At 35.0% G+C, this 25756-nt stretch overlaps 1 pseudogene; it reads left to right on the top strand.

Moving 5' to 3' along the window:
• The first annotated feature begins 503 nt into the window (after positions 1-503).
• LOC103788564 (tropomyosin-like) lies at positions 504-1838 on the top strand (annotated as a pseudogene).
• Positions 1839-25756: the final 23918 nt, after the last annotated feature.

A 25756-nucleotide genomic window follows, 5' to 3' on the forward strand; every position in this document is an offset into this window, starting at 1 on the left:
TAACCTAAAAGAATAGATAGGATCAGAAGCTCTCAGTGCTTGAGAGCTGAATAGAGCTAAGATTTTCACAAGTTAGTAGTTAAGCTGAGCACATGGCACTTGCCTCCCAGCCACTTGGGAGGCTGAAGCAGAAGGATTGCTTGAGCCCAGGAATTTGATACCATCCCAGGCAACACAGCAAGACTTCCACCTCTTAAGAAAAATAAAAATAAAAAAATGAGTCTTCCACACAGCACCCAGATCTTGATTTCTAACACTATTCTTTAATCAAAGGAACCAGAGATCCTTGTAGAAATCTGAGGCAGGAAATACATAAGATGATCCTGGAGTATCCTGTAGTGCCAGAAAATGAGAAACTGCTGAAAAAACAACCAAACAAGCAGAAAAACAAATAACCTGATTTTAAAATGGGAAAATGAGCTTAATAAACATCTCTCAAAAGAAAATATAAATGCACAACACCACTAATGAGGAAGAGGGAGGAATGGAAGTGTGAACAGCAACTGGATGGTCACCATGGCTGGGACCACCACCATCCAAGTGATAAAGCTGGAGCCCTCAGCTCTGCAGTAATAGGCTGATGATACAGAGGAGAGAGTCAAATGCTTCCAGTGAGAAGTGTAGGGAGAAAGGCAGTCCCAGGAACAGGCTGAGGCTGAGAGGCCTCCTTGAACCTTAGGGGCCAACTGGTTGAAGATGAGCTGGATCATGCTAAGGAGCAGGTGGCCACTGCCCTGCAAAATCTGGACGACATGGGAAAAGCTGCTGTTGAGTGTAAGAAAGGTATAAAGGTTATTGAAATCTGGGCCTTAAAAGATGAAGAAAAGTCTGGGCATGATGGCTCATGGCTGTAATCATAGCCCTTTGGAAGGCCAAGGCAAGCAGGTCACTTGAGCCCAGGAGTTCGAGACCAGCCAGGGCAATATGAGAAGCTCCTATTACAATAAAAATAAAATTATAAAAAAATAGCTGGGCCTTGTGGCACATTCCTGTAGTCTCAGCAACTTGGGAGGCTGAAGTAGGTGGGTCACCTGAGTGGGGGAAGTTGGGGCTGCAGTAAGCTGAGGTCATGCCACTGCTCTTAAACCTAGGCATTGGAATGAGATCCTATCTCTCTCTCTCTCTCTCTCACACACACACACACACACACACACACAGAGAGAGAGAAAGAGAGAGAGAGAGAGAGAGAGAGAGAGAGAGAGAGAGAGAGAGAGAGAGAGAGAGAGAGAAGAAAAACAGAAAGAAGAAGAAAAAAAGAAGATAAAGGAAAGATGACGCTCTGGGAAATCCAACTCAAAGAAGCTCAGCACATTGAAGAAGAGGCAGACAGGAAGCATGAAGAAGTGGTTTATACCCCAGTGATTATTGAAGAAGACTTGGAATCTACAGAGAAAGGAGCTGAGCTGGCAGAGTCCTGTTGCTGAGAGGTGGATGAGCCAATCAGATTGATGGACCAGAACCTGAAATGTCTGTGTGCTGCTGAAGAAAAGTACTCTCAAAAGGAAGACAAATAAGGAAGAGATCAAGATTCCTACCAATAAACTCAAGATGCCATGGATGCATAAAGATTTTGCTGAGAAATGAGTAGCCAAGCTGGAAAAGACGATTGATGATTTGGAAGATAAGCCGAAACGCACCAACGAGAAGCACCTCTGTATACAAAGGATGCTGGACTAGACTCTGCTGAAAAAGATGTGGAGCGCCCCAGTCTCACCCTGCCCCTGCTCTTCCCTCTGACCTCTGAGTCCTCTGGAGGCCAGCCTTCCCCAAGCTGACATTGAAACTGAGGGCTGATATTTAACTGGAAGTTTGCTTTCTCCTTTCACCTCCCCTCCAGCCACCCCTATGTGTCTTTTTCACCAAACTGACTCTGCCTCTTTCCAGACTCCAGCGGGGTTAGAAGCTGAGCACCTTCAGGAACAACATTGAAGGGAATGCAAGCACAATGCAAAACATCTTTAAAAGCATGTTGTCATGTAAACACTTTGGTTTTTATTTCTTTTCTGCTTTCGTCCTCATTGGGTTGTGTGTGTGTGTGTGTGTGTGTGTGTGTGTGTGTGTGTGTGTGTGTGTGTGTTTGTTTTTTGAGACAGGATCTCACTGAAATGCCTGGACTGGAGTGCAGAATTACTATTATGCTCCCTGCAGCCTAAACTTCCCAGGGTCAGGCTCCCAAGTAGTGAGACTACTGAGTAGCTTCCTCAGATTCCCTAAAAATTGGAAGAAACCAATATGTCCTTCAATAAGTGAATGGATTAAACACATTGTTATATATATATTGAAAAAGTCTTCAGCAAGAGAAATGGAAAACATTATTCATTCATACAATAATATGAATTAATCTTAAATGCTTCTTGCTAAGTGAGAAAAACACAGAGTAGAAATGCTATATACTGAATATACAGCACTCATAAGATATTCTGGAGAAAGCAAAAATGTAGAGATGAAAAATCAGATCAGTAGTTTTCAGGAATTAAGAAAGGAAGATGTTTACTAGGGGAAGCACAGGATATTCTTTACATTGATGGAACTAACCCATATGGTACCAGAGTCATGAATATATGACTCTATGCATTTATAAAAACCCACAGAACCTACAGCACAAACAGTAAACCGTTATATATGAAAATTTCATAAAAATCAACAGGGAGTCAAGGATACAGGGAATAAAATACAGATTGTGACAATGCTTTGTGATTTACTTCCAAAGAGCAGGGTATGGTAAGGGGAAATAAAAGCATCTTTAAAATGGAAAAACATGGTAGCCACCACCTAAAGCAAGTGATCAAAGTTAATGTCACCTAAAATGGAACAAATACATTTTTCTGCACCTTAAATTTTTCTGTGCTTTCTGATATACTCAGAAGGACACAATGTTGCTACTACTCATGGCCAAAATACATAATATAAATTCAAGCATGAGAAAACATCAGGAAAAATAAAATAAAATTGAAGGACATTCTATAAAATAATGGGATTGTACTCTTCAAAACAGATCCTGAGAGCAAAGATAACTCTGGAGCTGTTTAAAGGAGACGAAAGAGACGATATGACAACTAAATAAAGTATGTGATACTGAATTAGATTTTAAACCAGGATAAATTGATCTATAAAAGGTATTAGTGGGACAATTAAAATTTGAATGCAATCTGTAGATTAGAGCTGAGGCATGAGTACTTTTTATAGTTCACTAGTGGATTTCCATGTGCAGCCAAATTTGAGAACTAGTAGAGTCCTTCCCCTGGTTTTCACTCAGATTAGGTAGTTAGACCTACCTAGCGCAGTTAGACCAGGTAGTTTCTAACTCCATATAAATTGTATCAGAATTTTTAGTAAGCTCTGAAGACAGAGAGATTATAAAAATGTAATGCTATAAACCCAACATTGGCATGCTTTGATGGTAATTAATAAGAAGAATGATTATGTAACTACATTAATGTAGTTGCAGATGACTTGAATGGTGGAAATAATTAATTTTCCTAAACACCGCACACACACACACACACACACACACACACACACACACCATTGAAGAGATCAAATCAGTATGACACAAAAGTCAATTGAAAGGCTCCCAATGGCTAAAGGTGAAATAAAATTGAGCAAGAAAATAAATGTATGTTGAAATATTACCCAAAGTATAAATAAATATACACAAGTCCATACTAATATAACTAAATGATTGAATATATAAATAGTGGAAGGAGAATGAACAAATATCCCATACAAACTAATTTAAATAATTTATGTAGATACCTTACCCTTCAGTAGGGGAAGCATAAATCCCATTACAAATATGTATATTCTTCTCCCAGCACATACCTATCTATTCTTTTCATATTTCAACTATAGATTAATTCAGGTCAACTAGAAAATGTGATCTCATCTGCAATAACAAATATGAGGTGGTCTCTAGCAGAACAATTTCTTATAACTTCTAAGGCATAGAGATAAATCAAAGTGATTGAAAATGCTTACAGCCTCAGAATTTTCCCACCCTTGAGACTTGGTATGTAGCAGAGATTAACTTCTAACCTTATATACAGTGATCCTTCCTGAATGTCTTGGACAATACCTTTTTAGCTATAATCTCTCCCTTGAAATCACACTTATCTTTTAAGAAGTGGTTATTTTATGAGAATAAATACAGGAAGCTGAGATCAGCTATGTATCTTCTAAGATATTTAACTAGAACATGGGTCTTGATATCGTGCAATGTGGAAATGCTGAGAAACAGGCAAAATGCGATATAAGCCTTATTTTACCTCTTTTATTTTCCTTCTTAGTGCATTTATAGATCAGTGTTTTTTAAGCCTGCCCATGTAAGTAATCAAAACCTTTCATGAAATCTTAGCCCTCAGATCTACATTTTTCTAAACTGGCCTCAAATATTCTACCACCTTTCTCCATCAACAGCAAAAGTATATTTTTTGGTCCCATTCCTTCATACTTTTTTCTTTTTTTCTTTGAGATGGAGTGAAAAAAAAAAAAGGCTGTGGTGCAATCTCAGCTCACTGCAACCTCCATCTCCTGGGTTCAAGTGATTCTCTGCCTCAGCCTCCTAGGTAACTGGGATTGCAGGCACGTACCACCATGTCCACCTAGTTTTTAAAATATTTTTGTAGTGGCACAATTTCACCATGTTGGCTAGACTGGTCATGAACTCCTAATATCAAATGATCCGTACACCTTGGCCTCCCAAAGTGCTGAGATTACACGTGTGAGCCACTGTGTCTCCTTCATATTGTTTAATGTTGCTATGGTGTTACTAGCTTCTTGCTAGGAAACATATCCTTTGATTTAGAAGAAACATTTTCCAAATAGCATCATAACACAAAGGGATAATTCTAAAGGTAGAAATTTTACTAGTCATAGAGTAAGAGTGGCTATTTCATATATGTGCCAAAATTTTTCAACTCTAGGTTAGAGCAAACAAGTGGCTTCTAGGAAGATTGCTGTGGTGCCTATGTGGATCACATACATGAGATGTCTATTATAACAATTCTATTCCTAGATATGTATTTTTGTATGTACATACAAACTTCCTGCTTGCTAAACAGAGGTATTGAATGAGTTTAATACAATTGTTAAAATCCAAAAGCAATGAAATTCTCATCCTAATATTTTTAGTATCACACAAAAATATATTGAAATTATTGGTAACATTTGCTGTAAACAATGTTAATCATTTAAATAACTTTGTGGTTATTAAATAACTTGTGGCTATCAAGTTATTTCATGGATAATTATCTCCATTTGCGAGGTTTGCTCACATTTCATATATTATAATTCTAAATCAACAAAAAACAATGCAGCAGTATGCTATGGACATAATATGGAACTTGCAGGTAATTTAGTCAATGGAGCACAAGAGCTAAGCATAAAGTATACAGTACTTGCTGTTAGAACCCACAAGTTCAAAGCCAATTCTAGGTAACCAGATCATCCAGGATAAAAGGCACTTGTATTAATTAGAAGGATAAAGGGTAAGTGGCTGTAGCAAAAGGACACAAGAAAAAAATGCAGTGGCTTAAATAAGATGAAAGTTTACTTTCCTTTCATGTAAGAGTTAGGCATGTCTATTCTGGTGGGCATGTCTGCTTTACATCATTGTGAGACCCAGTAGATTTCTCTTTCTCTGTTTAGTCCACACATTCATTAGCATTATCCTAGTCTCCTGTGTCTAAGCTTTATCCCTGACACTTCTGTATTCCAGCTCAGAGGAAGAGAAAAAAAAAAAGAGGACATTCTGGGCAAGCAACTTCCTTTTAAGCATGTGAAGCAGAAATCATACGCATTCTTTTTGCTTATATCCCAATAGAGAAAACCCAATCACACAGACACAGTGTAGAGGTGTAAATGCTGAACTTTTTTCTAAACATTGCTTTATAAGATGAAAAGCTGATCCGAAGCCGTTGGCTTAAGGAATTAAATGCAATGAGTATTGTAGTGCCTATCCCATTGGTGTTTTTTTTTTTTTTGAGAAATAAACTAAATAAAATAATTTCTCCTTATGTAAGCCATATAGTATCATTCACTAAATATTAGGCTTCTTTCTTTCTTCAGATAGTTTTATCAAGCCCAGTGATGTAGGATTTGTTTGGCAAATTGGTGATTGGTGATATTTTCTAGAGATACAAAGACTCAAAGTCCCTTTGAGACCAAAGAGAATAATGCCTGTCAGTCAGTCAGAACTGATAAGCAAGGGCTTCACTGCATGATGCAATATTTTTTCTGCTAAAAAATAATTATTCCATCCTATGTGGAACCTGGTTATAGTCTTCAAATTGGAGATAAATTGGATTTGGTATTCAAATATCATAGAATGTGACAGATTATTGCTAGATGATATGGTCTGAAAGCATGATACTAGTACTGCATAAATATATTTGCAGAAAATTCAAGAGAAACAGAAAACATAAGAGAAGCTTTCTCTTCATGGGTAGAATAGTTAGACTGATTTATTAGGGAAAGTCTTAGACCGTAACTATGTTGTATTTTGGCAAACATCATTTTTAATTGAAGATTTATACAAAGTACTCAGTGCTTTTCTGTTAGGGATTTTACCTACCTGTGAAGATCTTTGAGAATATTATTCGTTGAATCAATGAAAGGTATTCGTCATCTAGGTTTATTTCTCCTCCTTTATGCTAAGTTGTTGTGACAGGGCATAGGAGAATTATTTTAAATATATACCTATATGCATAGGAATTTGTAATACTTAAACATGTTAGCATCATGTCCTAGATATAATTCTTTGATATGCAAGGCATATTCAAAACCCAGTCCAAATGCTAAAAATAAATCCCTGTCAGAAATTTATTTCCTATCACACCATCAGTGTTTTTCTCTCTTTTTCTCAACAAACTATTTTGGCACATGACATTTTCTGTATCATTCATGTGAAGTTTAGTTTGTAATATTTATACTTATGTCTTGTCTTCTCATCTAAGTGATGAATTACTTGCCAAGCAGGGATGTGGCTTATACTTCTTTTTCTAGACAGTGCATGGAGGTTTTAAGCTCTAAGTACTTTATAGACTCTGAAAAGAACTTTTCAAATATGCCACCCTGGTTTTATTTTTTTGTTATTTTTTCCCTATTGTATTTTAAACAAATATATATTTGTATTTAGGGAAATAAATTATTAAAAGTTACACAATATTAATCAAAAATTAACATGGCTAAATATAAAATGCATTAAAATACCTATCTGCAGAAGGCTTCCATCCAGAGATGTTCTAAAATGTGTTGATAATTATCTTGCAGATTCCCTAAATCTCTTCAAACTGCCACAAAATGAAAAGCCAGGTAAGGTAAAGGATAATCTGGGAAATTAATAACATTTTTGACAAACAATGAGAACCAGAAAAAGTAACTGAAGACTAAGATTTCTCATATAATGATAATGGTTCTCACTAGTGTAATGCTTGCTAAGCCCAAGCACTGTCCCTAAAACGAGTACTGAAAGGTAAATGCTAAATATTCCCACTTTGGAGACGAGAAAGCTGAGACATAGAAAAGTCAAATCACTTCTCCCAGGATTCAAAGTCGAGATTTCAATTGAGTGATTTAGTTTAAATTCTAGCTTAATTTAAGGAAGAATCTACTCTGGCTAACACCTTATATGCGACCTATGTAATGTTGTAGTGCCGATGCTATTATTTGCTGAACACTACTATCCTGTGACAGGCACACAACTGTTAATATTTGAGGATTCCTGGGCATTGGAGGTCTCAGTCCTCCCTGTGGCACCCCTCCTAGCTCCCAGGTCTTTCATTTCATAGATTTAGTTAATACTGAAAGTGACAATAAAGGCAACAGATAAAATTAAGGTAAAATTGATTAATTTGACAAGTGACTCCAGGATAAGAAGAATACATTTAGAAAGCAAGAACGAGGGGAGGGACTGTGGGATGAGGATCCAACAGGAAATGGAAGGGAGTTAGCAGTTGAGAGTTTAGGAAATAGTTCAGAGATGGAGGGCCAGGCTGCTATCCTCTTTTAGGGCTTCTAGACCCAAGTGGGGCCTCCAGACTTTGCACCTAAGGAGGTCTCGTGTTTCAAAAGACTTCATTTATCAGAGGCACAAAATGTTATTAAGGTAAAATGAAATACTACCTGTTCAACCAGGCAACAATACTTTGTTATATAGGATCTGTTGTATGGGATATGAGAAATATTGACTACAGTATTTCAGCTAATTATTTTGGATTAGACAGGGTAGTTCTAGATTCTAATAGCTCAGGATTGCCATATGTTAAAAAGTCCTGGAAAATGTTGCATGTTCACTTAGTGCTTGCTTGACATTTTCCTCTAATATTACTTAAGTGCTCATAGATTTATCACTGGTCACATGTAAAAGAAGTGCTCTTTTTTTCTGATTTACACTTCAGCTTTACCTCTTACATGTTTCATATTTGCATTTGTCTCAATGTGACATACTGCAATAAACTTATTGCTAATAAAATTGACAGATTTTCAGTTGTGAATCTCCAAACAGGTAGAAAAGCCCTCCTCTTCAACATTTGTTTCATTGTCTAGTGCTATAAAAAAAATCCTCATGGTCCTGGCTATTATAGAAATCCTTAGGAAGGCAATAAAAAAGAAAATAATTTCTAGGAATGCAGCTACTATTGCCTGAAGATTTCAAAAGAAAATATGGCTGGAAGAGATGTTCTGTGCTTAGTCAATAAAATTACAATGGTTAAGTTTAACATGATCAGAAAATGAATTGTTTTTCTCATTTATTCTTCATTCCCTGGTTAAGATTGCATTCTGTGGAGACAGGAAGCACAGTAATAAATTTTGAGAGAGTTATTGGAAGCCAATACACTCAGACACCATGATGGATGATCCAGAATCATGGGTGAAGATGTAACCAGTGTTAAGTAAATGGTATCAGGGAATTGTAGAGATAAGAAGGTCCATATTATTTCAGTATGAATAGGTTCCAAAGAGCCATGACATTGTGAGTAATAATGGTGTTGTTACCTTTTTCTTGAGTAGGTAAATATAAAATTCTCTAGTATTAATACATTTTAAAATAAAGAAAAGGAAGAGATGGTTTCTGGACTTAAAAAGATGCCTGGAGGATCTTTGCATGCCCTGACTGAACAATGAACAACTATATAATTCTTGCTTTTCCATCTCCTAGTCTAAATTGTCATTAATATATAGTAATACCTTATATAGGCCCATGAGTTTTGTATTACATATTTCAATTAAAATGTTTACACTGGTAGAAACCCACCAGAGGCATTTCTCCAGGACTCTGCTTACCCTTCAGGATGCACTGCCCTCTGGAACATTAGAGAGATAAAGAATTTTAGGAAGTTTTTGTTGCATATCATGAAAAGACTTGCCTTTTGGTACCTCTTCAAGAAATGTTATTTATGATTTAAATCATTTTTCTGTATGTCAGACTGATACATCCTGTATAAACCACGCCCATTTTACAAATGAGAGTTTAAAGGAAACAAAAATATTTTTCTAGAGATTGTACAGCGCTAAAGAATGAAGCTGAGGTTTGTGTCGTAATTTATCTGATTCCAAAAGTCATTGTCTCCACCACACCCCACACCTTATTCTTCTTCTGGTGAGTAAGTCAGGCTGCCCAGTTTTAGTGAGAGCAGGCTATTGCTTTACTAGGATACCAAAACAATCTCACATTAATTTGAATGATTAAATGTTATTCACTAATAGAGGACAAAATCACTAGGATTGTTAGGTCAGCTATTCTCAGCAGTTGTCTTGTACATCAATGAGCATTTGTTGCTGTCGGTTTGAATGGGTGTATATATTCTCTAGAGTCCTACCATCATCTTGCAATGACATAACTACGTTTCTCCGTGAAATGTTGAGGACTCAGGTCTGGACATGTTTCTCTTCTGTTAGTTTCTGATTGCTCAGGGAACTCTGACTATATAGACATCTACTGACCTTTCTTTTAGGCAGCTTGGACAGTATAGGCATCTGTTGTCTTTCCTTTTTATCACCTTAATATTTTTTTTCTATTTTGATTTTAAAAAATGTAGGAGTTTTTTTTTTTTAATTGCAACCCACATAAATTAGCAAGTAACATTTCTCAATTCACATTGTTCTTTCCACGAACTTTTTCTGGTATTTTATTCTTTTGACAATCCAATAATGCCTTTAATAGTTACAAAAACAATCCACCCATCTTTCACTCTGAAGCTGCCTGAGAGTAGTAACCCTTTCCCTTTCTCTCTCACCCATATAACAGCATGCTTATGAGTTAATACTCATTTTTTTTTCCTAAGAAGATTATAGGCGGGCCTAGCCTGTATTTTTGTTGTGGTTGCTGTCATATACATTTTATATATATATATATATACTTTAAAACAATTTATTTATTTATTTTTTATACTTTAGGTTCTGTGGTACATGTGCAGAACATGCGGGATTGTTGCATAGGTACATACATGGCAATGTAGTTTGCTGCCTCCATCCCCCTGTCACCTATATCTGGCATTTCTCTCCAACCTCCCTACCCCTGCTGTCTCTCTCCTAGTCCCCCCAACAGACCCCAGTGTGTGATGTTCCCCTCCCTGTGTCCATATGTTCTCATTGTTCAACACTTGTTATCACTGTAATTTTAACATAGGCAGGACCTGCCCATATATGCTTGGATAAGTATTTGTTGAATAAATGAAAGAGTGAATGAATAAATAAATCAGTCGAGTTACATCACTATCTGAATAATTTCAGGTCAATATTCTTACATGTAGTAGAGATCTATATAATCTATAGATCTATATAATCTATATAGATCTCTACTATGGTTTATTTATAAAAATATTTAAAGTTTAATAAGTGCTTAAAATTGATAAAGCAAAATTAAAAATTCATGCAATCTAATGTAAATTTTACTAGGAAAGGAGATTTTTTTAAAATTTGAATTAGTTTCATTTCAGAGAATTCAGCTTCTGGGTCATGGGTTCTGGCTTTCATATGTTAATGAATCATTGTACTTTTCAAAGGTATTGGTGGATAAATCCGGGAGCAAGGCTAAAGCCCTAATTGATCCAGAGCTCAGGCTGATCAATGAGAAAACACAATGAGTTCCCAGCAATGTGAACCTTGTTTCTACCAGTACTGATAATCTAATTTATTATTTAAAAAAAGAATGTCTTTGCTCTTATTAAAGGTTGTATTTCTTCTAGTATGAGAAGGCAAGTAGAGTAGAATGAATAGACTCTGCACAGGAGGTTTATACTTAGAAGTTGGTCAAATAAAACACATGATTTCCTTAGTACAGATCTCGTTAGGTCAAGGCTATTCTTATCCACACTGGCAAAATTGTAAGACAGCTTGCCACAGTCTACAGTTAATATTCTCAGGTGCTTTAAAAACATTATATCTTAGTGCAGTGCATTCAATACAGGGAATAGAATTATGATTATCACCCATTAGTCACTCAAATAAAAATGTTCAATGAATGAATTGATTAAATGATAGATAAAACATTTTGCAACTGGCTTCATAACAATTACTTTATTGATTTCTTTGTACTATGCAAACTTTAAATATTAATTATCCAGGATGCTTAGGTAGATGCCCAATTAAAATGATAAAACCGGTCTATCATTTGGCTTTTTAATTAATTGAAATTATTTTGATACAATTTCCAACTCACTTTGTATATTTCTTCATATATTGTGAAAGCCAAATTTATATTCAAGAAGTTGAAAATAATTTTTGGCTAATGACTGGAGATAGTTTCCCTGCTATACAAAATAGTGGTTGGGAATGAATTCTTTACATAATTAATGCCATTCTGACAACAGATATCTACTTTTTCAGTTAACTGCTGTTGGGGAAATGTATTAATTAGAGAAACATGTTTTCCTGACTCAAAAATTTCTTTACAAAAGTAACAGATAAAGAACAGTTTTATGATTAAATAAGCATTCAACCAGAATGTGATATGCATCAAATAAGCATTAATCCAGAATGTGATATGCATCATAGGCAATCTGCTAAGAGGTTACAAAGACAGAAAGAACCTGCCCATTTCCCATAGGCAAGTCCTCAAGTAAGAAGACTTGACAGGATCATTTTGTCACACACAGTTCATCCTAGGTTCACCTGATAATTGGGATAATCATCTATGTTACCTAATGAGCTTTATCCAGAAGAAAAGCAAACCTCAAATCTTGATGAAAAAGGTAGCTTTGCAAGAGCAAGGTGCCCACCAAAGTTAAATTGTGCTGAGAGGGATGCTATCTCCCTTGATATATACATTTCAAAGAGAATGATTCCAGGTCCTTGAGAAAGACATTCCTGGGTCATAAAACTGACAAAAGCCCTGTCTAGTTTCAAAACGATTTATATACATTTCAAATAGAGTAGAAAGTACTTGTAAGTTTTCTGAAGTATATTCTCCAAGGAAAAGGAGGGGAGGGAAATCTCTTTCCTCATTTTCAACAGGGAAATGAAGCTTCTTACTTACTTTTTAAAAAAATAATTAGGCTTATTGAGGTATAATTTGCATAAAGTTCACTCATCTTTAATTTTAAAGTTTAATGAATTTTGACAATGTATATATTCATGTAATCATCATTACAATGAAAATGTAGACTATTTCTGTCAATCCAAGTAGACCCCACTACAATCCATCCCCTTCCCCACCTCACCTTCCTGGCAGTTTTGCCTGTTTTAGGTCTTTTTTTTTCCCAGCTGTATTGAGATATAATTGACAAATAAAAATAGATTATATGTAGAGTGTACAACCTGATGTTCTGAAAGCCTGGAACCAACCCAAATGCCCATCGATGATAGACTGGACAAGGAAAATGTGGCATATATACAACATGGAATACTATGCAGCCATAAAAACGATGAGTTTGTGTCCTTTGTAGGAACATGGATGAATCTGGACACTTGGAGACTATCATTCTCAGCAAACTAATACAAGAACAGAAAATCAAACACTGCATGTTCTTACTGATAGGTGGGTTTTGAACAATGAGAACATATGGACACAGCGGGGGAAGCATCACACCGTGGGGTCTGTTGTGGGGGACTAGGGGAAGGACAATAGTGGGTAGGGAGTTGGGGAGGGATAACAATGGGAGAAATGCCAGATATAGATGACAGGGGGATGTAGGCAACAAACCACATTGCCATGTATGGACCTATGCAACAATCCTGCATGTTCTGCACATGTACCCCAGAACCTAAAGTACAATAAAATAAAATATATATTTTATAAATATATATATATATACATATATATATATACATACAAAGGATGCATTGTGAAACAATCACCACAATCAAGCTAATTAACCGATTTATTATTAAAACTCACACTCTGAATGAGGAGACCTCCAAACAGGCTTTGTGTGAGCAACATGGCTATTTATTCCCCTGGGTGCCGGTGGGCTAAGTCTGAAAAGAGAGTCAGCAGAGGGTGGAGGAATAGGAGTTGGTTTTACAGGTTTGAGGTAAACAGTGGAAAGCTACAGAAGTTACATTTTAGGGTGATTTTTGCAAGCTGGGAGGGGGTTGTAGGATGCAGAGTCAGGAGACTGACGAAGGTCAGTTACAAAGTCCGAAGTCCTTGTCAATTAAGGCTGGAATAAGAAACAATAGAATATCTCAAATTAGGCACTGCAGGGGTTGATCGTTTCTTCCAGGAACTCATCTGGGGTATAAGTGCAGGTCACACAGATTACCATGCCATCATGGCACGGTCAGACCTTACAATTATCTCACATAGCTACCTTTGTGTGTGTGTCTATGTCAAGCTTTTTATTTTGCATGTGTTTTTTTTTGTCCTTAGAGTTTTATTTGCCTTTACACTGGTCATATGTTGTTTTCTTTTAGAATTACCTTGTAGATGGCTATAAGGTTGAAAAATGCTATCATTTCTCTATTGGAATTTTCTCATTTTTTTCTTTATTTCCTACTTCATATCATATGAGTATTTAATTAGAAAGCCTGATGGCTTTAATAGTAATAACAAGCTGTTGATTTGGGGGCAATTTGATACATTCTTGGAATCATACTTTTCTGAACTTAGAATATATATATTTAATGTGAGATCCCAGTTTCTTCAATCTTTTTCAATTTAAATTATATTAAATTATTATTTTCTAAACTTATAGATACATTTTATGTTTTTATAATGTACAACATATTTTGAAGTATGCATATATTATAGAATGACAAAATCTAGTTAATTAATATGTGCGTTAGTTCACATAGTTCTCATTTTTGTGGTGAGAACACAACATCCACTCTATTCGTATTTTTCAAGACTACAGTGTATTGTTACTAACTATAGTCACCATGTTGTATAATAGATGTCTTGACCTTATTCCTCCTACCTAACTAAAATTTTGGATTCTTGGACCAACATTACCTCAAACCCTCCTCTCCAACTGCCAGGGCCCCTGGTAAATATCTTTCTACTTTCTATTTCAATGCGATTAACTTTCTTAGATACTACATATGAATGAGGTCATATGGTATTTATTTATCTTTCTGTACCAAACTTATTTCAGTTAACATAAGAAACTACCAATTCATCTATCATTTGTTACAATGATAAAATTTCCTTCTTTTTTATGGCTGAATAATATTCCACTGTGTTTATATACCACAATTTTTCTGAATTCATTCACTGATGGACACTTAGGATGATTCCATATCTTGGCTATTGTGAATAGCAATGCAATAAATAAATGGGAGTACAGATATTTCTTCACCACATTGATTTCATTTCTGTTGGATGTATACCCAGAAGTGGGATTGCTGGATCATATGGTAATTCTACTTTTAAGGAACCCCTTTATTGGTTTTCATAATAGCCATGCTAATTAATATTCCCACCAGCACTCTGCAGGCATTCCCTTTTCTTCGTATTCTCACATCTTCACATATTATCTTTTGTCTTTTTACTATTAGCCATTCTAACAGGTAATATCTCATTGCAATTTTAATTTGCATTTCCCTAATGATTAGTGATGTTGAGCATTTTTTAATATACCTTTTGGCCATTTAGATGTCTTATTTTGAAAAATGTCTATTTTTCAAATTACCCATTTTTAAATTGGATTATTTGTTTTCTTGCTTCTGAGTTGAGTTCTCTATATGGTTTGGATATAAACCCCTTATCAGATGTATAGTTTGCAAATATTTTCTTTCAATCTGTAGATCATCCTTTCACCTTGCTAATTGTTTTCTTTGCTGTGTAGAAGCTTTTTAGTTTGATGTACTCAAATTTATCTACTTTTGTTTTTGTTGCCTATGCATTGGAGTCATATCAAAAAAGAAAAAGATTGCCCAGATCAATATCAATCTTAAAATTGAAATTTTAAATGATTAATATGAATATAGCAATTGCTTAGGTATGATTCTAAGCACTTTATATCTAATACATTTAATCTACAAGGTATATACTATTACTGTCATTCTATTTTTTAAAGAAAAAGAAACAGACACAGAGCATTTAAGGCATTTCTTTAAGTACACTTAGCTAGCTGGCAGCGACACTAGAAATTTGATTCTGAGCTCTACCTTTTAGCAACTACTACACTACATCCACCTTGTAGACTGACATGATGGAAAGGTATATTAGATAATCCACTTTGTACAATGTTCAGCATATACTAAGCACTCAGTGAATACTGTCCATTGCTGCTGTTTTGTGGTTGTTGCTGTTGTTATTCTAAAACTGCCTTCTTCAGGCTCTCAGGCCAATCTTCACCCATTTTCTCCACTAATTAAAAAAACCCCAGCTTTTATGCAATGTTTTCTGTTGGCAATATTAACACATAAATGTGGAATCTTAGGGTTGAGATATTCTGAGTTCTTTGATATTGCAATTTATTTATCTTTAAAAAGTTAACAAGGATTATATGTCAAATCTGCTCTATACATAGAGACTGAGCATATTTGGGGATTTTCTAATCCTAATTATTCATTTGTTCATTAATTTATCTATTCAGTCAACAGCTATCTATGGAGCACCTTCTAAATACTAGGTACTGCTCTATGTGTTTTCACAGAAGTTCATGCTTTAAAGATTTGGGAATAATTAATGAGTATTAGGAGTTCAAAGCCCAAAGAGGCTGAAACCTCTTATTAGAGCTTAATTTTAAAACAAAATTGACATGAACTACATAGAAGACTCAAAACCTTTTGAATCTGACCTTGTCATCTTTCTCTAGATGATTTATCCAGAAATGTATTACTATTTTCTTGAGGCAAGATAGATTTGAAATGACTTAAGGTTTTCATTTTTCTTTTTCTTTTTTTTTTTGGTCTCAACTAATTGCTTTAGAATACCTCTGCAGCTTCAATATTCTTATAGTTAATATTTCAAGATTCTCTGATAAAAACTTGATTCCCCTTATGAAACTCAAAATCTGCAAAAGCAAAATGTTGAGCTTATAAATGGTAAAATCAAGAAGTCAGACATGATAAAAATGTTAAACATTTGAATAATTAATCATAGTGATAATGACACCCAGCAATAACATACTTTGAAAGATTCTCATTGTGCAGTTCACCTCAAGATCAGTTTTTGCAATATTCATCAGTGGTAAGTGGAGGTGTGTGAGGGCTGTTGGGTAAGTATGACAGGATTTGGGTAGTTTGGTTTCAAATTCTAGCTCTGCCTCTTAGTCAAGGTGATTTTTGGAAAATTTACTCAACCTCTTTAAATCTGTTTCCGAATCTGAAAAATGGGTTGATATTTTATGTATTTCAAAACTTAGTTGTGCTAGCAATATGATGTATATATATAATGAAATTATTAAACTGTAAGTATTAAATTAATTAATTTATAACTTCAATAAATTGTGGGTTCAATAAAATTTATTTGAAATTCCTTAAGACAACATCTTTGTCTTTTTATTTATTTCAATACAGCAGTCATAATTATCTTGCTGAATTAAGTCAGATAAAAACAAATACCTCCCCATCTTACGTATAAATCCTTACATGGGATGCATTATTTGCTCTCTGACTTCATTTCTTTCCCCTCTCTTTGGTTTCTCTGTTTAGACCACATGAGTTCAGGACTTTCTTGTTGCTCCTGGAAAAGGAGAGGTACACTTCTGCTCCACAGCCTATGCACTTGATGCTGTCTCTTTCAGAACAACTTTTGACCTATGCACTGCAAAGTTTGCTCGTCACCTCCTTCAGGGATTTTTTTTTTTTTTTTTTTTTTGAGACAGAGTCTTGCTCTTGTTGCCTAGGCTGGAGTGCAATGGCGTGATCTTGGCTCACCACAACCTCTACCTCCTGGGTTCAAGCAATTCTCTTGCCTCAGCCTCCCAAGTAACTGGAATTACAGGTGCCTGCCACCACGCCCAGCTAAGTTTTTGTATTTTTAGTAGAGATGGGGTTTCGCCATATTGATCAGACTGGCCTTGAACTCCTGACCTCATGATCCACCCATCCCAGCCTACCAAAGTGCTGGGATTACAGGTGTGAGCCACCGTGCCCGGTCTCAGGCCTTAATTCATGTCATTTTCTATTTAGTGCCATCTCTAACTATTCTGTTAAAAATTGTAGTTCACCTTCTAACACTTCCTATTCCTCTTGGCTTTGGTTTTCTTCATAACATTTATCACCATTTAGTAGGTAACCTATTATTTATACTGTTGATTGTTTGTCTCCACCACTAGAATATAAACACCAAGAAGGCAGGAGTTTGTGTATATTTGCTCAATTTTGCTCTTCCAGGAAGAGTCTAGTGTAAAAAATACACTCAATAAGCATATAACAATAGAAATTGTCTAAGAAAAAAAAGAAAGAAATTATTAAATTGTGAATAAAAGATATGGCAGGTCAGAATATATAGAAAGGCATTGTGATGAGGAAAACTTGAGTTGTACTATGATATGGTTTGTATAAGACAAACCAATGGGAAATAAACCACTTGGGGAGACTCTTAAAGTTATATTAGATCACTCTTAATTATTTTTTCCTTTTTCAAAAAAATACTTTAAGTTCGGGGATACATGTGCAGAATGTGCAGGCTTGTTATGTCGGTATACATGTGCCATGGTGATTTGCTGCATCAATCAACACATCGTTTAGGTTTTAAGCCTATCATGCATTAGGTAGTCATCCTAATGGTCTCCCTTCCTTTGCCCCCACCCCCTAACAGGCCTCAGTGTGTGATGTTCCCCACCCTGTGTCTGTGTGTTCTCATTGTTCAACTCCCACTTATGAGTGAAAACATGCAATATTTGGTTTTCTGTTCCTGTGTTAGTTTGCTGAAAATAGTGGCTTCCAGCTTTATCCATGTCCTTGTAAAGGACATTAACTCATTCTTTTTAATGTCTGCATAGTATTCCATAAGATCACCCTTGATTATCTTAATTGTTTATCACTTATTTTAGGTAACAAAAAACTAGGTATTTAATCAGCAAAACAGATACCATCATTGGTCTTAGCTAGTTTGCTATATTTTGCTTGATTCCATCCTTTACACTTTCTATCAACCAGAAATGCCTTATTGTATGTAAATAGAATAATAAATAATAATAATAAAAGTGTTGCCTAAATACCAAGATGTAGCCTGAGAAACCCTATACATTTATATAAAACAGGTGAGTTCTAATTTTGAATTAAGCCGAGGCCATATGACTTAAGAATTCTATAGTTTTTTTCTATCATGTCTAGTAATATTAACTTAATATTAAATTATATTGCATTTTAAAACCCACAGGAAGGGTAATCTTTACATTTGTTAAATAAAACCTGAGTCTATTTTGAGTAAGTGGAAGTTCTCTTTATTTTGTGATGCTCCAATGTATACAAGTTCTCAAGTGTTGCTCCTTCCAAAGTGCATTATACTACAAAAAATATTTATCAATTTGTGCCATACCCTATCTCATTTTCAGAAGTATTTATGTCTACAGGAAAATTATGACCCATAAAAATGATCTCTCTTAAACAAATATATGGTGTAGGATATAAAAAAGTAACACTGTGCTTTTTACTTGACTTAATTTTATTTCCTTGCTTACATCTTAGGTATTGGATGCATTAAATGAAATACTGTTATTGGTCTGAGACAGTTTCCTTTCTATTAGCTATACTTTGTATATTATCCAGTAATTTATGTTCTCTGTGGCATTTCCAAATGATCCTTCCATTTGATAAAGTGTATTAAATATTATATTCTTATTGAATTAGAAATAATTGCATCTGTTTTAGTTATTGAGACTACATTCTGTATCATTTGTGCATTTATTTTTATTGTTGTAAAATCAAGGTTTTCGCTAAATAAATTAGTGGTAAGCCCAGAAATGTTTATGATGAATTTATATCATTAAGGACTTGAGAGAGTTTAATAAATTATTTTCAATATTCTTTTCAATCTTTTATATTAATGGGCAACATGAAAAATTTGTTTCTCATTTTGTAAACTAATCAGCTTTACAGAGTGCCTATAAAATTACTTTATCTAAAATATATTATATTCTTTTATTATAGAATGAATCACATTATTTTGTCCTTGTTAAAAATGTTAGAAAAGTTAGATACAATGTCTAACTTATTCTCCTGACACAGAGTATTTGGCAATGCTAAATCCATAGAAGGTATTCAGTAAATAGTTTTAAGTAAATAATAATCACATAGCCAAAATTTTCTCTGTTTGCTATTTTGGAAGGAATTGCAGTATTAAACCCGTTAATCAAAAATTCTTATCTTGATGAAATTTGCAGTCTTATAATAGTTTTAAATATTTTAAACTTTTGATTTTCCTGAGATATTTTCAAGTGTTCTTTTTTTCATGAGTTCTGATAATCAGTTTGACGCAGCATGGGCAAATCACCATGTGAACAGATTAGAGCAAAGGTGTTTTCAGTGTGCATGGATCCCTTTAGTGATTCATGCCACTTAGAGCTAGTCTGGAATTATACTTTGCTATTCCCTGGAAAGTCCTAGTTTTGATCTGTTGTGCTAGTGTCTAAATACATTTTAGTATTTTTACTCCGAAATAGGCCCTGAATGAAATGATGCAATGCATAATTTCCCTACCTATAACCCCTATTCCTATAATCAGCAGTTTGTCACCTACATTTTTCAAGTTCCAACCCCATGAATACCTATCAATTTGTAAAGATATTTAGAAAGCTTAACCTAGAATGAGAAATTCTAATATTAAGTACACATAAGTACAAAAGTCATATAAATTACCATTAATTCATTCAATAAGTGGGTCCACATAGCAGTGCCTGAGATCTGCTTCATGTATTATAAGCGACAATTTCGAAGCCTCAGTCACAATGTACCAGGTGCTTGTTATCAAGCACCATCAGCAGCAATGTTATTAACATCATAATGAAGGACCGGCAAGATGATACATTAGATAACAAAAGAATGGCTTATATATTTTCTCTCACCAAATTAGAGAAATTGCCAAACATCAAAACTGGCATTGAAAACTCTGCTTATTTCAGTAGAAGCTAGATATTATGCCTACTCTATAAATATTTTTCATACTTTATAAAATATTCTCAGTACATAACTATCTGGGCATGTATGCAAGTTTAAAATATTATGATCATGTCTCTAAAATAATTTCTCTTTTTATCTGTTACAATTTTGATTTGTGCCTAATACAGATGACTTTATTTAATGGCCTATTGATAGCCAAAACTTTATTTTGTCCAAGCAATCAGAATCACAAATATATTTATTTGAACCAACCAATCTCATTTCAGGAGAAAGAAACTATAAACAGTGAACTATACACCTGGTTTCAATTTTCTATATATTTGATTTTCATGAGAACATAAGAGTCATTTATAATTCAATGCATTTTTAAAACAGGATGTGTATCCTAATGGACAAAGGATAAGTTTTACATTCCTGTAGATCTATGCCTGAATCTCAAGTCAGTTGATTACTAGATTTGTGAGTTAGGCAAGTTATTTGCTCTTTTTTAGCTTCATTCTTCTTGTTTGTAAAACAAAAATAAGAATGCTCCCTTTCAGGAGGTTACAAGCTTATGTCAGATGATGTATTCAATATGTCCAGCACAGTGTAGGGAACAGTGTGGGGCACATCATAAGGGCTTAACCTTCTCCTTGGTTTTTTCAAGAAAAATTATCAGTATGCTGAGGGAAAGAACTGGAATTATTCTTGATAACATCTCTTTCTTCCTCTTCTACCCTGCTCTATAAAAAATGTCGCATATATGATACTTAATAAATATATGCTATCTTCATTTAATAAATTCCAGGATATGATGATAAATCTTAACATTTTTAGGCTTTTTCTGATTGTATGACTTCTCTTTTTAATTTTCATATTATCATTTTTTCATGTCTGAGTATTTTTATTATTGGAGGAACTGAATGAAGCTCTAATGCTCGTTTGTTTAAGTGAGTGCAGTTAAGCTGCAATCAACTTCATGTAACACTTTAACCCGTAGAAGTCCTCTGGTTGAAGCATTAAAACAAACACACAAAAACAGCTAACACGAAGAAAAGTTAAGTGGGAAACAGGAGCTGTACACAGATAACATTTCTAAGTTTTTTGGAGGACTGTTCTATTACCTTCTCTTATATTTGACTAATAGAAAAATGAGAGAAACTGGGGATTAAATAATTGTTTGTTACTACTTTTTCTTTAAAACTTTGGAGATGTTATTACTCTTTTCGAATGTATAGCCAAGGAAAATATCTTTTGACTTTCTATGCTGCAGTATCCTTTAGATCTATCATAATGACTGTAACATGCTCAATAAATTGCTTTGATATACATATTACATAGCCCTTATTGTTTTCTTTGGTTCAACAGATGTGGCTAAATAAACAAAAATGATCATTTAGAAAGCTTAAAAATTATCAGGAAATACATGATATTAAAACTGATGGTAAATTTCTGATAGCATCAGTTAATTTTACGAATTCTTTTGTAAACCCTTTAAAATGCTAATTTTGTGTGTTTGTCAAGGGAGGTTATTAATGCTGAATAATCAGTATCAATAGAAAATCATCTAGAAGTCTTTGCTCAAGTTGCAAATAGTTTAATTGACAATGTTAATGTAAGAAAATATCTAATAAAAATAGATGAAAGTGAAATAATCAAGCACATTCATATTTTGTCTGTATATTGGTTACCTTAAGCAATGAAGGGAAAGTTGGGTTTTACCTCTGACTCAAGTATGTTAAGAGCTAGACATGGAGAAGTCAAGTCAGTAGAAAGGTCAAGTACAGAGGCAAAGCAGGATAAGGACTAACAAATATTTCAGATTTAGCAAATAGAACCTGATGAGTACTCTTGACGGGACACACACACACACACACACACACACACGCACACAAACACTGAAGACCAGCTTCCTAAATGTTCAGGAAAAAAAAAAAGAAAAAACAGTGGTGACAAAGACAAGGTAAGAATGCCAACTGTTATGGCAAAGAGCAATGTTCAGGAGAGTAGAAAAAGTTGAAATTCTAGATTAGGATGTAGAATAAAGTACACACTGCTGCTGCTGGTTCTGATTGGAAATACTACTTTTAGAATATTCACATGTTAAAACAATGTTGCTGCTGCAAAGACAAGTTCAAAGTAGGCTGGGTTTCGTGGCTCACACCTGTAATCCCAGTACTGTGGGTGGCCAAGGTGGGTGGATCACCTGAGGCCAGCAGTTTGAGACTAGCCTGACCAACATGGAGAAACCCCTTCTCTACTAAAAATACATAATTATCTGGGCATGGTTGCACATGCCTGTAATGCCAGCTACTTGGGAGGCTAAGGCAGGAGATTCATTTGAATCCAGGAGGTGGAGGATGTGGTGAGCTGAGGTCATGCCATTGTTGCAAGTGAAACTCCATCTCAGAAAACAAAAACAAAAACAAAAAAACAAAGTGAAGGAGAGAGGGGGCAATATTTGTGAATCAAAATTGTCAAGATGACTGGAGAGGATGGAATTTAGTACACAGGTGAAGTGACGAGTATTAGACAAGATGAAGGGCTCATTCTACTGAAAGAAGAATAAAAGAAGTAAACATGAATTGAATTTATTTTTCTTCCAACTTATTCAGTTAGCAAATACCGAAATATTATAATGACAGCTACTTTACTACCAAGTCATTTTCCCACAAACTGTACTTTATCAGTTTCTCAAATGACCTTCTGGAAATACACATCAATAATATGATTTTCCTTTTTAAAATGTGGAGAAAAAGGAACACTTTTACACTGTTGGTGGGAGTGTAAATTAGTTCAACCATTGTGGAAGACAGTGTGGCGATTCCTCAAGGCCTTAGAAATGGAAATTCCATTTGACCCAGCAATCCCATTACTGGGTATATATCCAAAAGACTATAAATCGTTCTACTGTAAGGACACATGTACACGAATGTTCATTGCAGCACTGTTTACAATAGCAAAGACCTGGAATCAACCCAAATGCCCATTGATAATAGACTGGATTGGAAAAATGTGGCACATATACACCATGGAATATTATGCAGCAATCAGAAATGATGAGTTTGTGTCGTTTGTAGGGACATGGATGAATCTGGAGAACATCATCCTCAGCAAACTGACACAAGAACAGAAAATGAAACACCTCATATTCTCACTCATAGGCGGGTGATGAAAAGTGAGAACACATGGACACAGGGAGGGGAGTACTAAACACTGGGGTCTATTGGGGGGAAAAGGGGAGGGCCAGTGGGAGGGGGAAGTGGGGAGGGATAGCCTGGGGAGAAATGCCAAATGTGGGTGAAGGGGAGAAGCAAAGCAAAGCACACTGCCATGTGCGTACCTACGCAACTGTCTTGCACGCTCTGCTCATGTACCCCAAAACCTAAAATCCAATAAAAAATTTTAAAAAAATACATTTATATGTCACTGGGGTATGTTCTGAGAAATACACTGTTAGGCAATTTTGTCACTGTGTGAACATGATGGAGTGCACTTACACAAATTTAGATGTATAGCCTACAACACATGTAGGCCATATGGTATACACACTGGTTCCCAGGCTACAAACCTGTTCAGCATGTTAATGTACTAATAGTGTAGGCAATTATAACACAATTATAAGTATTTGTGTATCTAAACATATCTGAACATACAAAAGGTACAATAAGAATACAGTATTGGCCAAGTGAGGTGGCTCATGCCTGTAACCCCAGCACTTTGGGAGGCCTAGGCAGGCAGATCACAAGATCAAGAGATTGAGACCATCCTGGTCAACATGGTAAAACCTTGTATCTACTAAAAACACAAAAATTAGTTGGGCATGGTGGCACACACCTGTAGTCCCAGTTACTCAGGAGGCTGAGGCAGGAGAATTGCTTGAACCTGGGAGGCAGAGGTTGCAGTGAACCAAGATCCTGCCACCACACTCCAGCCTGGAGACAGAGTGAGACTCCATCTCAAAACAACAACAACAAAACCAGTCTTATAATCTTATGGGACCACTGTATATGTGGTGTGATGTTGAATGCACTGTTATGTAGCAAGTAATGTTATGGGGCATGCAGTAGTTCACCAATAAATTACCAATATAAATTCCACATGCTCTAAAAAGACACATGAGGATCTGACTCCTGTCTTTCTCTCTAGTCTCTTCTTACCACCCTTCATTTCACTCCCCTGCCCCATAACCATTCTCTTCAAATACAATGACCTACTTGCAGTAGCCATATACTTTCTTCTCATTCAGATAAAGACCAAAATTCTTATCAGAATTTTCAAGACATTTTGTGATCTGCACATCTCCCTGACCCACCATTCCTGTCTCATCTTCTACTACTTAGTATCTGTCTTATTTTGCCATTTTCTTTTCTTGCTGTTTCATGAGCTGGTCAAAAATGGTTCTCACTTGGGTCCTTCACATGTGATATTTCCCAAGATATTTACCTGACTCAATTCTCTCTCTTCAGTTCACTGCTCTGAGAAGTATTTCCTGTCTACCCTCTCTATAGAGCACCCTCCTCTTGAAAGTTTCTGACTCCTTGCTTCGATTTACTTTTCTTCATATCTCTTACCACCACTTCGTATATAATATTTGGTTTTTGTACTATTTTCCTCTCCCTAAAAGAATATAATCAGCAAAAATCAGAGATTTTATTTTTTAAACAACACTGACACATTTCTAGCAGTAAGGCGAGTGTCTGATATGTAACTGGAACTTTTCAAATATTTGTTAAATTAATAAAAAAGTAGATGAATAAATTGTGTGAACTAAATAATTAGTTCCTAGTACAATTATATTTTTCATTTTAAATTAATGCTCTGGCATTCTGATTTTGGAGGGCTTATTTCAAGCCACAAAGAGCCACATCAACCAACTAATAATGATGTCAATTTTCTAGAATTCCATTAAAATAGGACCCTCAGATGTGCTAAAGAAAGAAATTTATCAAGTTAAACATTGTTGTTGTTTTGAAAGAACTGTATTTTATGTTATGCATATAAACATATGTATAGTTTAAAAAGTGATAATATTCATACCTGTTCACAAACTCAGCTTGATAAATCAGGCATTACTATACCATTGAATCTCATGTACTGACCCCAGCTCATGTTTCCCCTAAAACCTTGCAAGTAACTATTATCCTCACATAAAATATTACCACATGTTCATAACCTTAAAAACACAGGATTTAATTCTAAATGTATAAGACTTTTATCAATATTTATAATAAATAAATCACACTATATATGTTCTTCTGGACCTTTCACATTTTTGTCTTAAATCTTATTTTTTAGAGTTATCCATATTTTATGTATTATT

This window comes from Callithrix jacchus, chromosome 16 (genome assembly GCF_049354715.1).
Source record: "Callithrix jacchus isolate 240 chromosome 16, calJac240_pri, whole genome shotgun sequence".
In the NCBI taxonomy this organism is placed as follows: domain Eukaryota; kingdom Metazoa; phylum Chordata; class Mammalia; order Primates; family Cebidae; genus Callithrix; species Callithrix jacchus.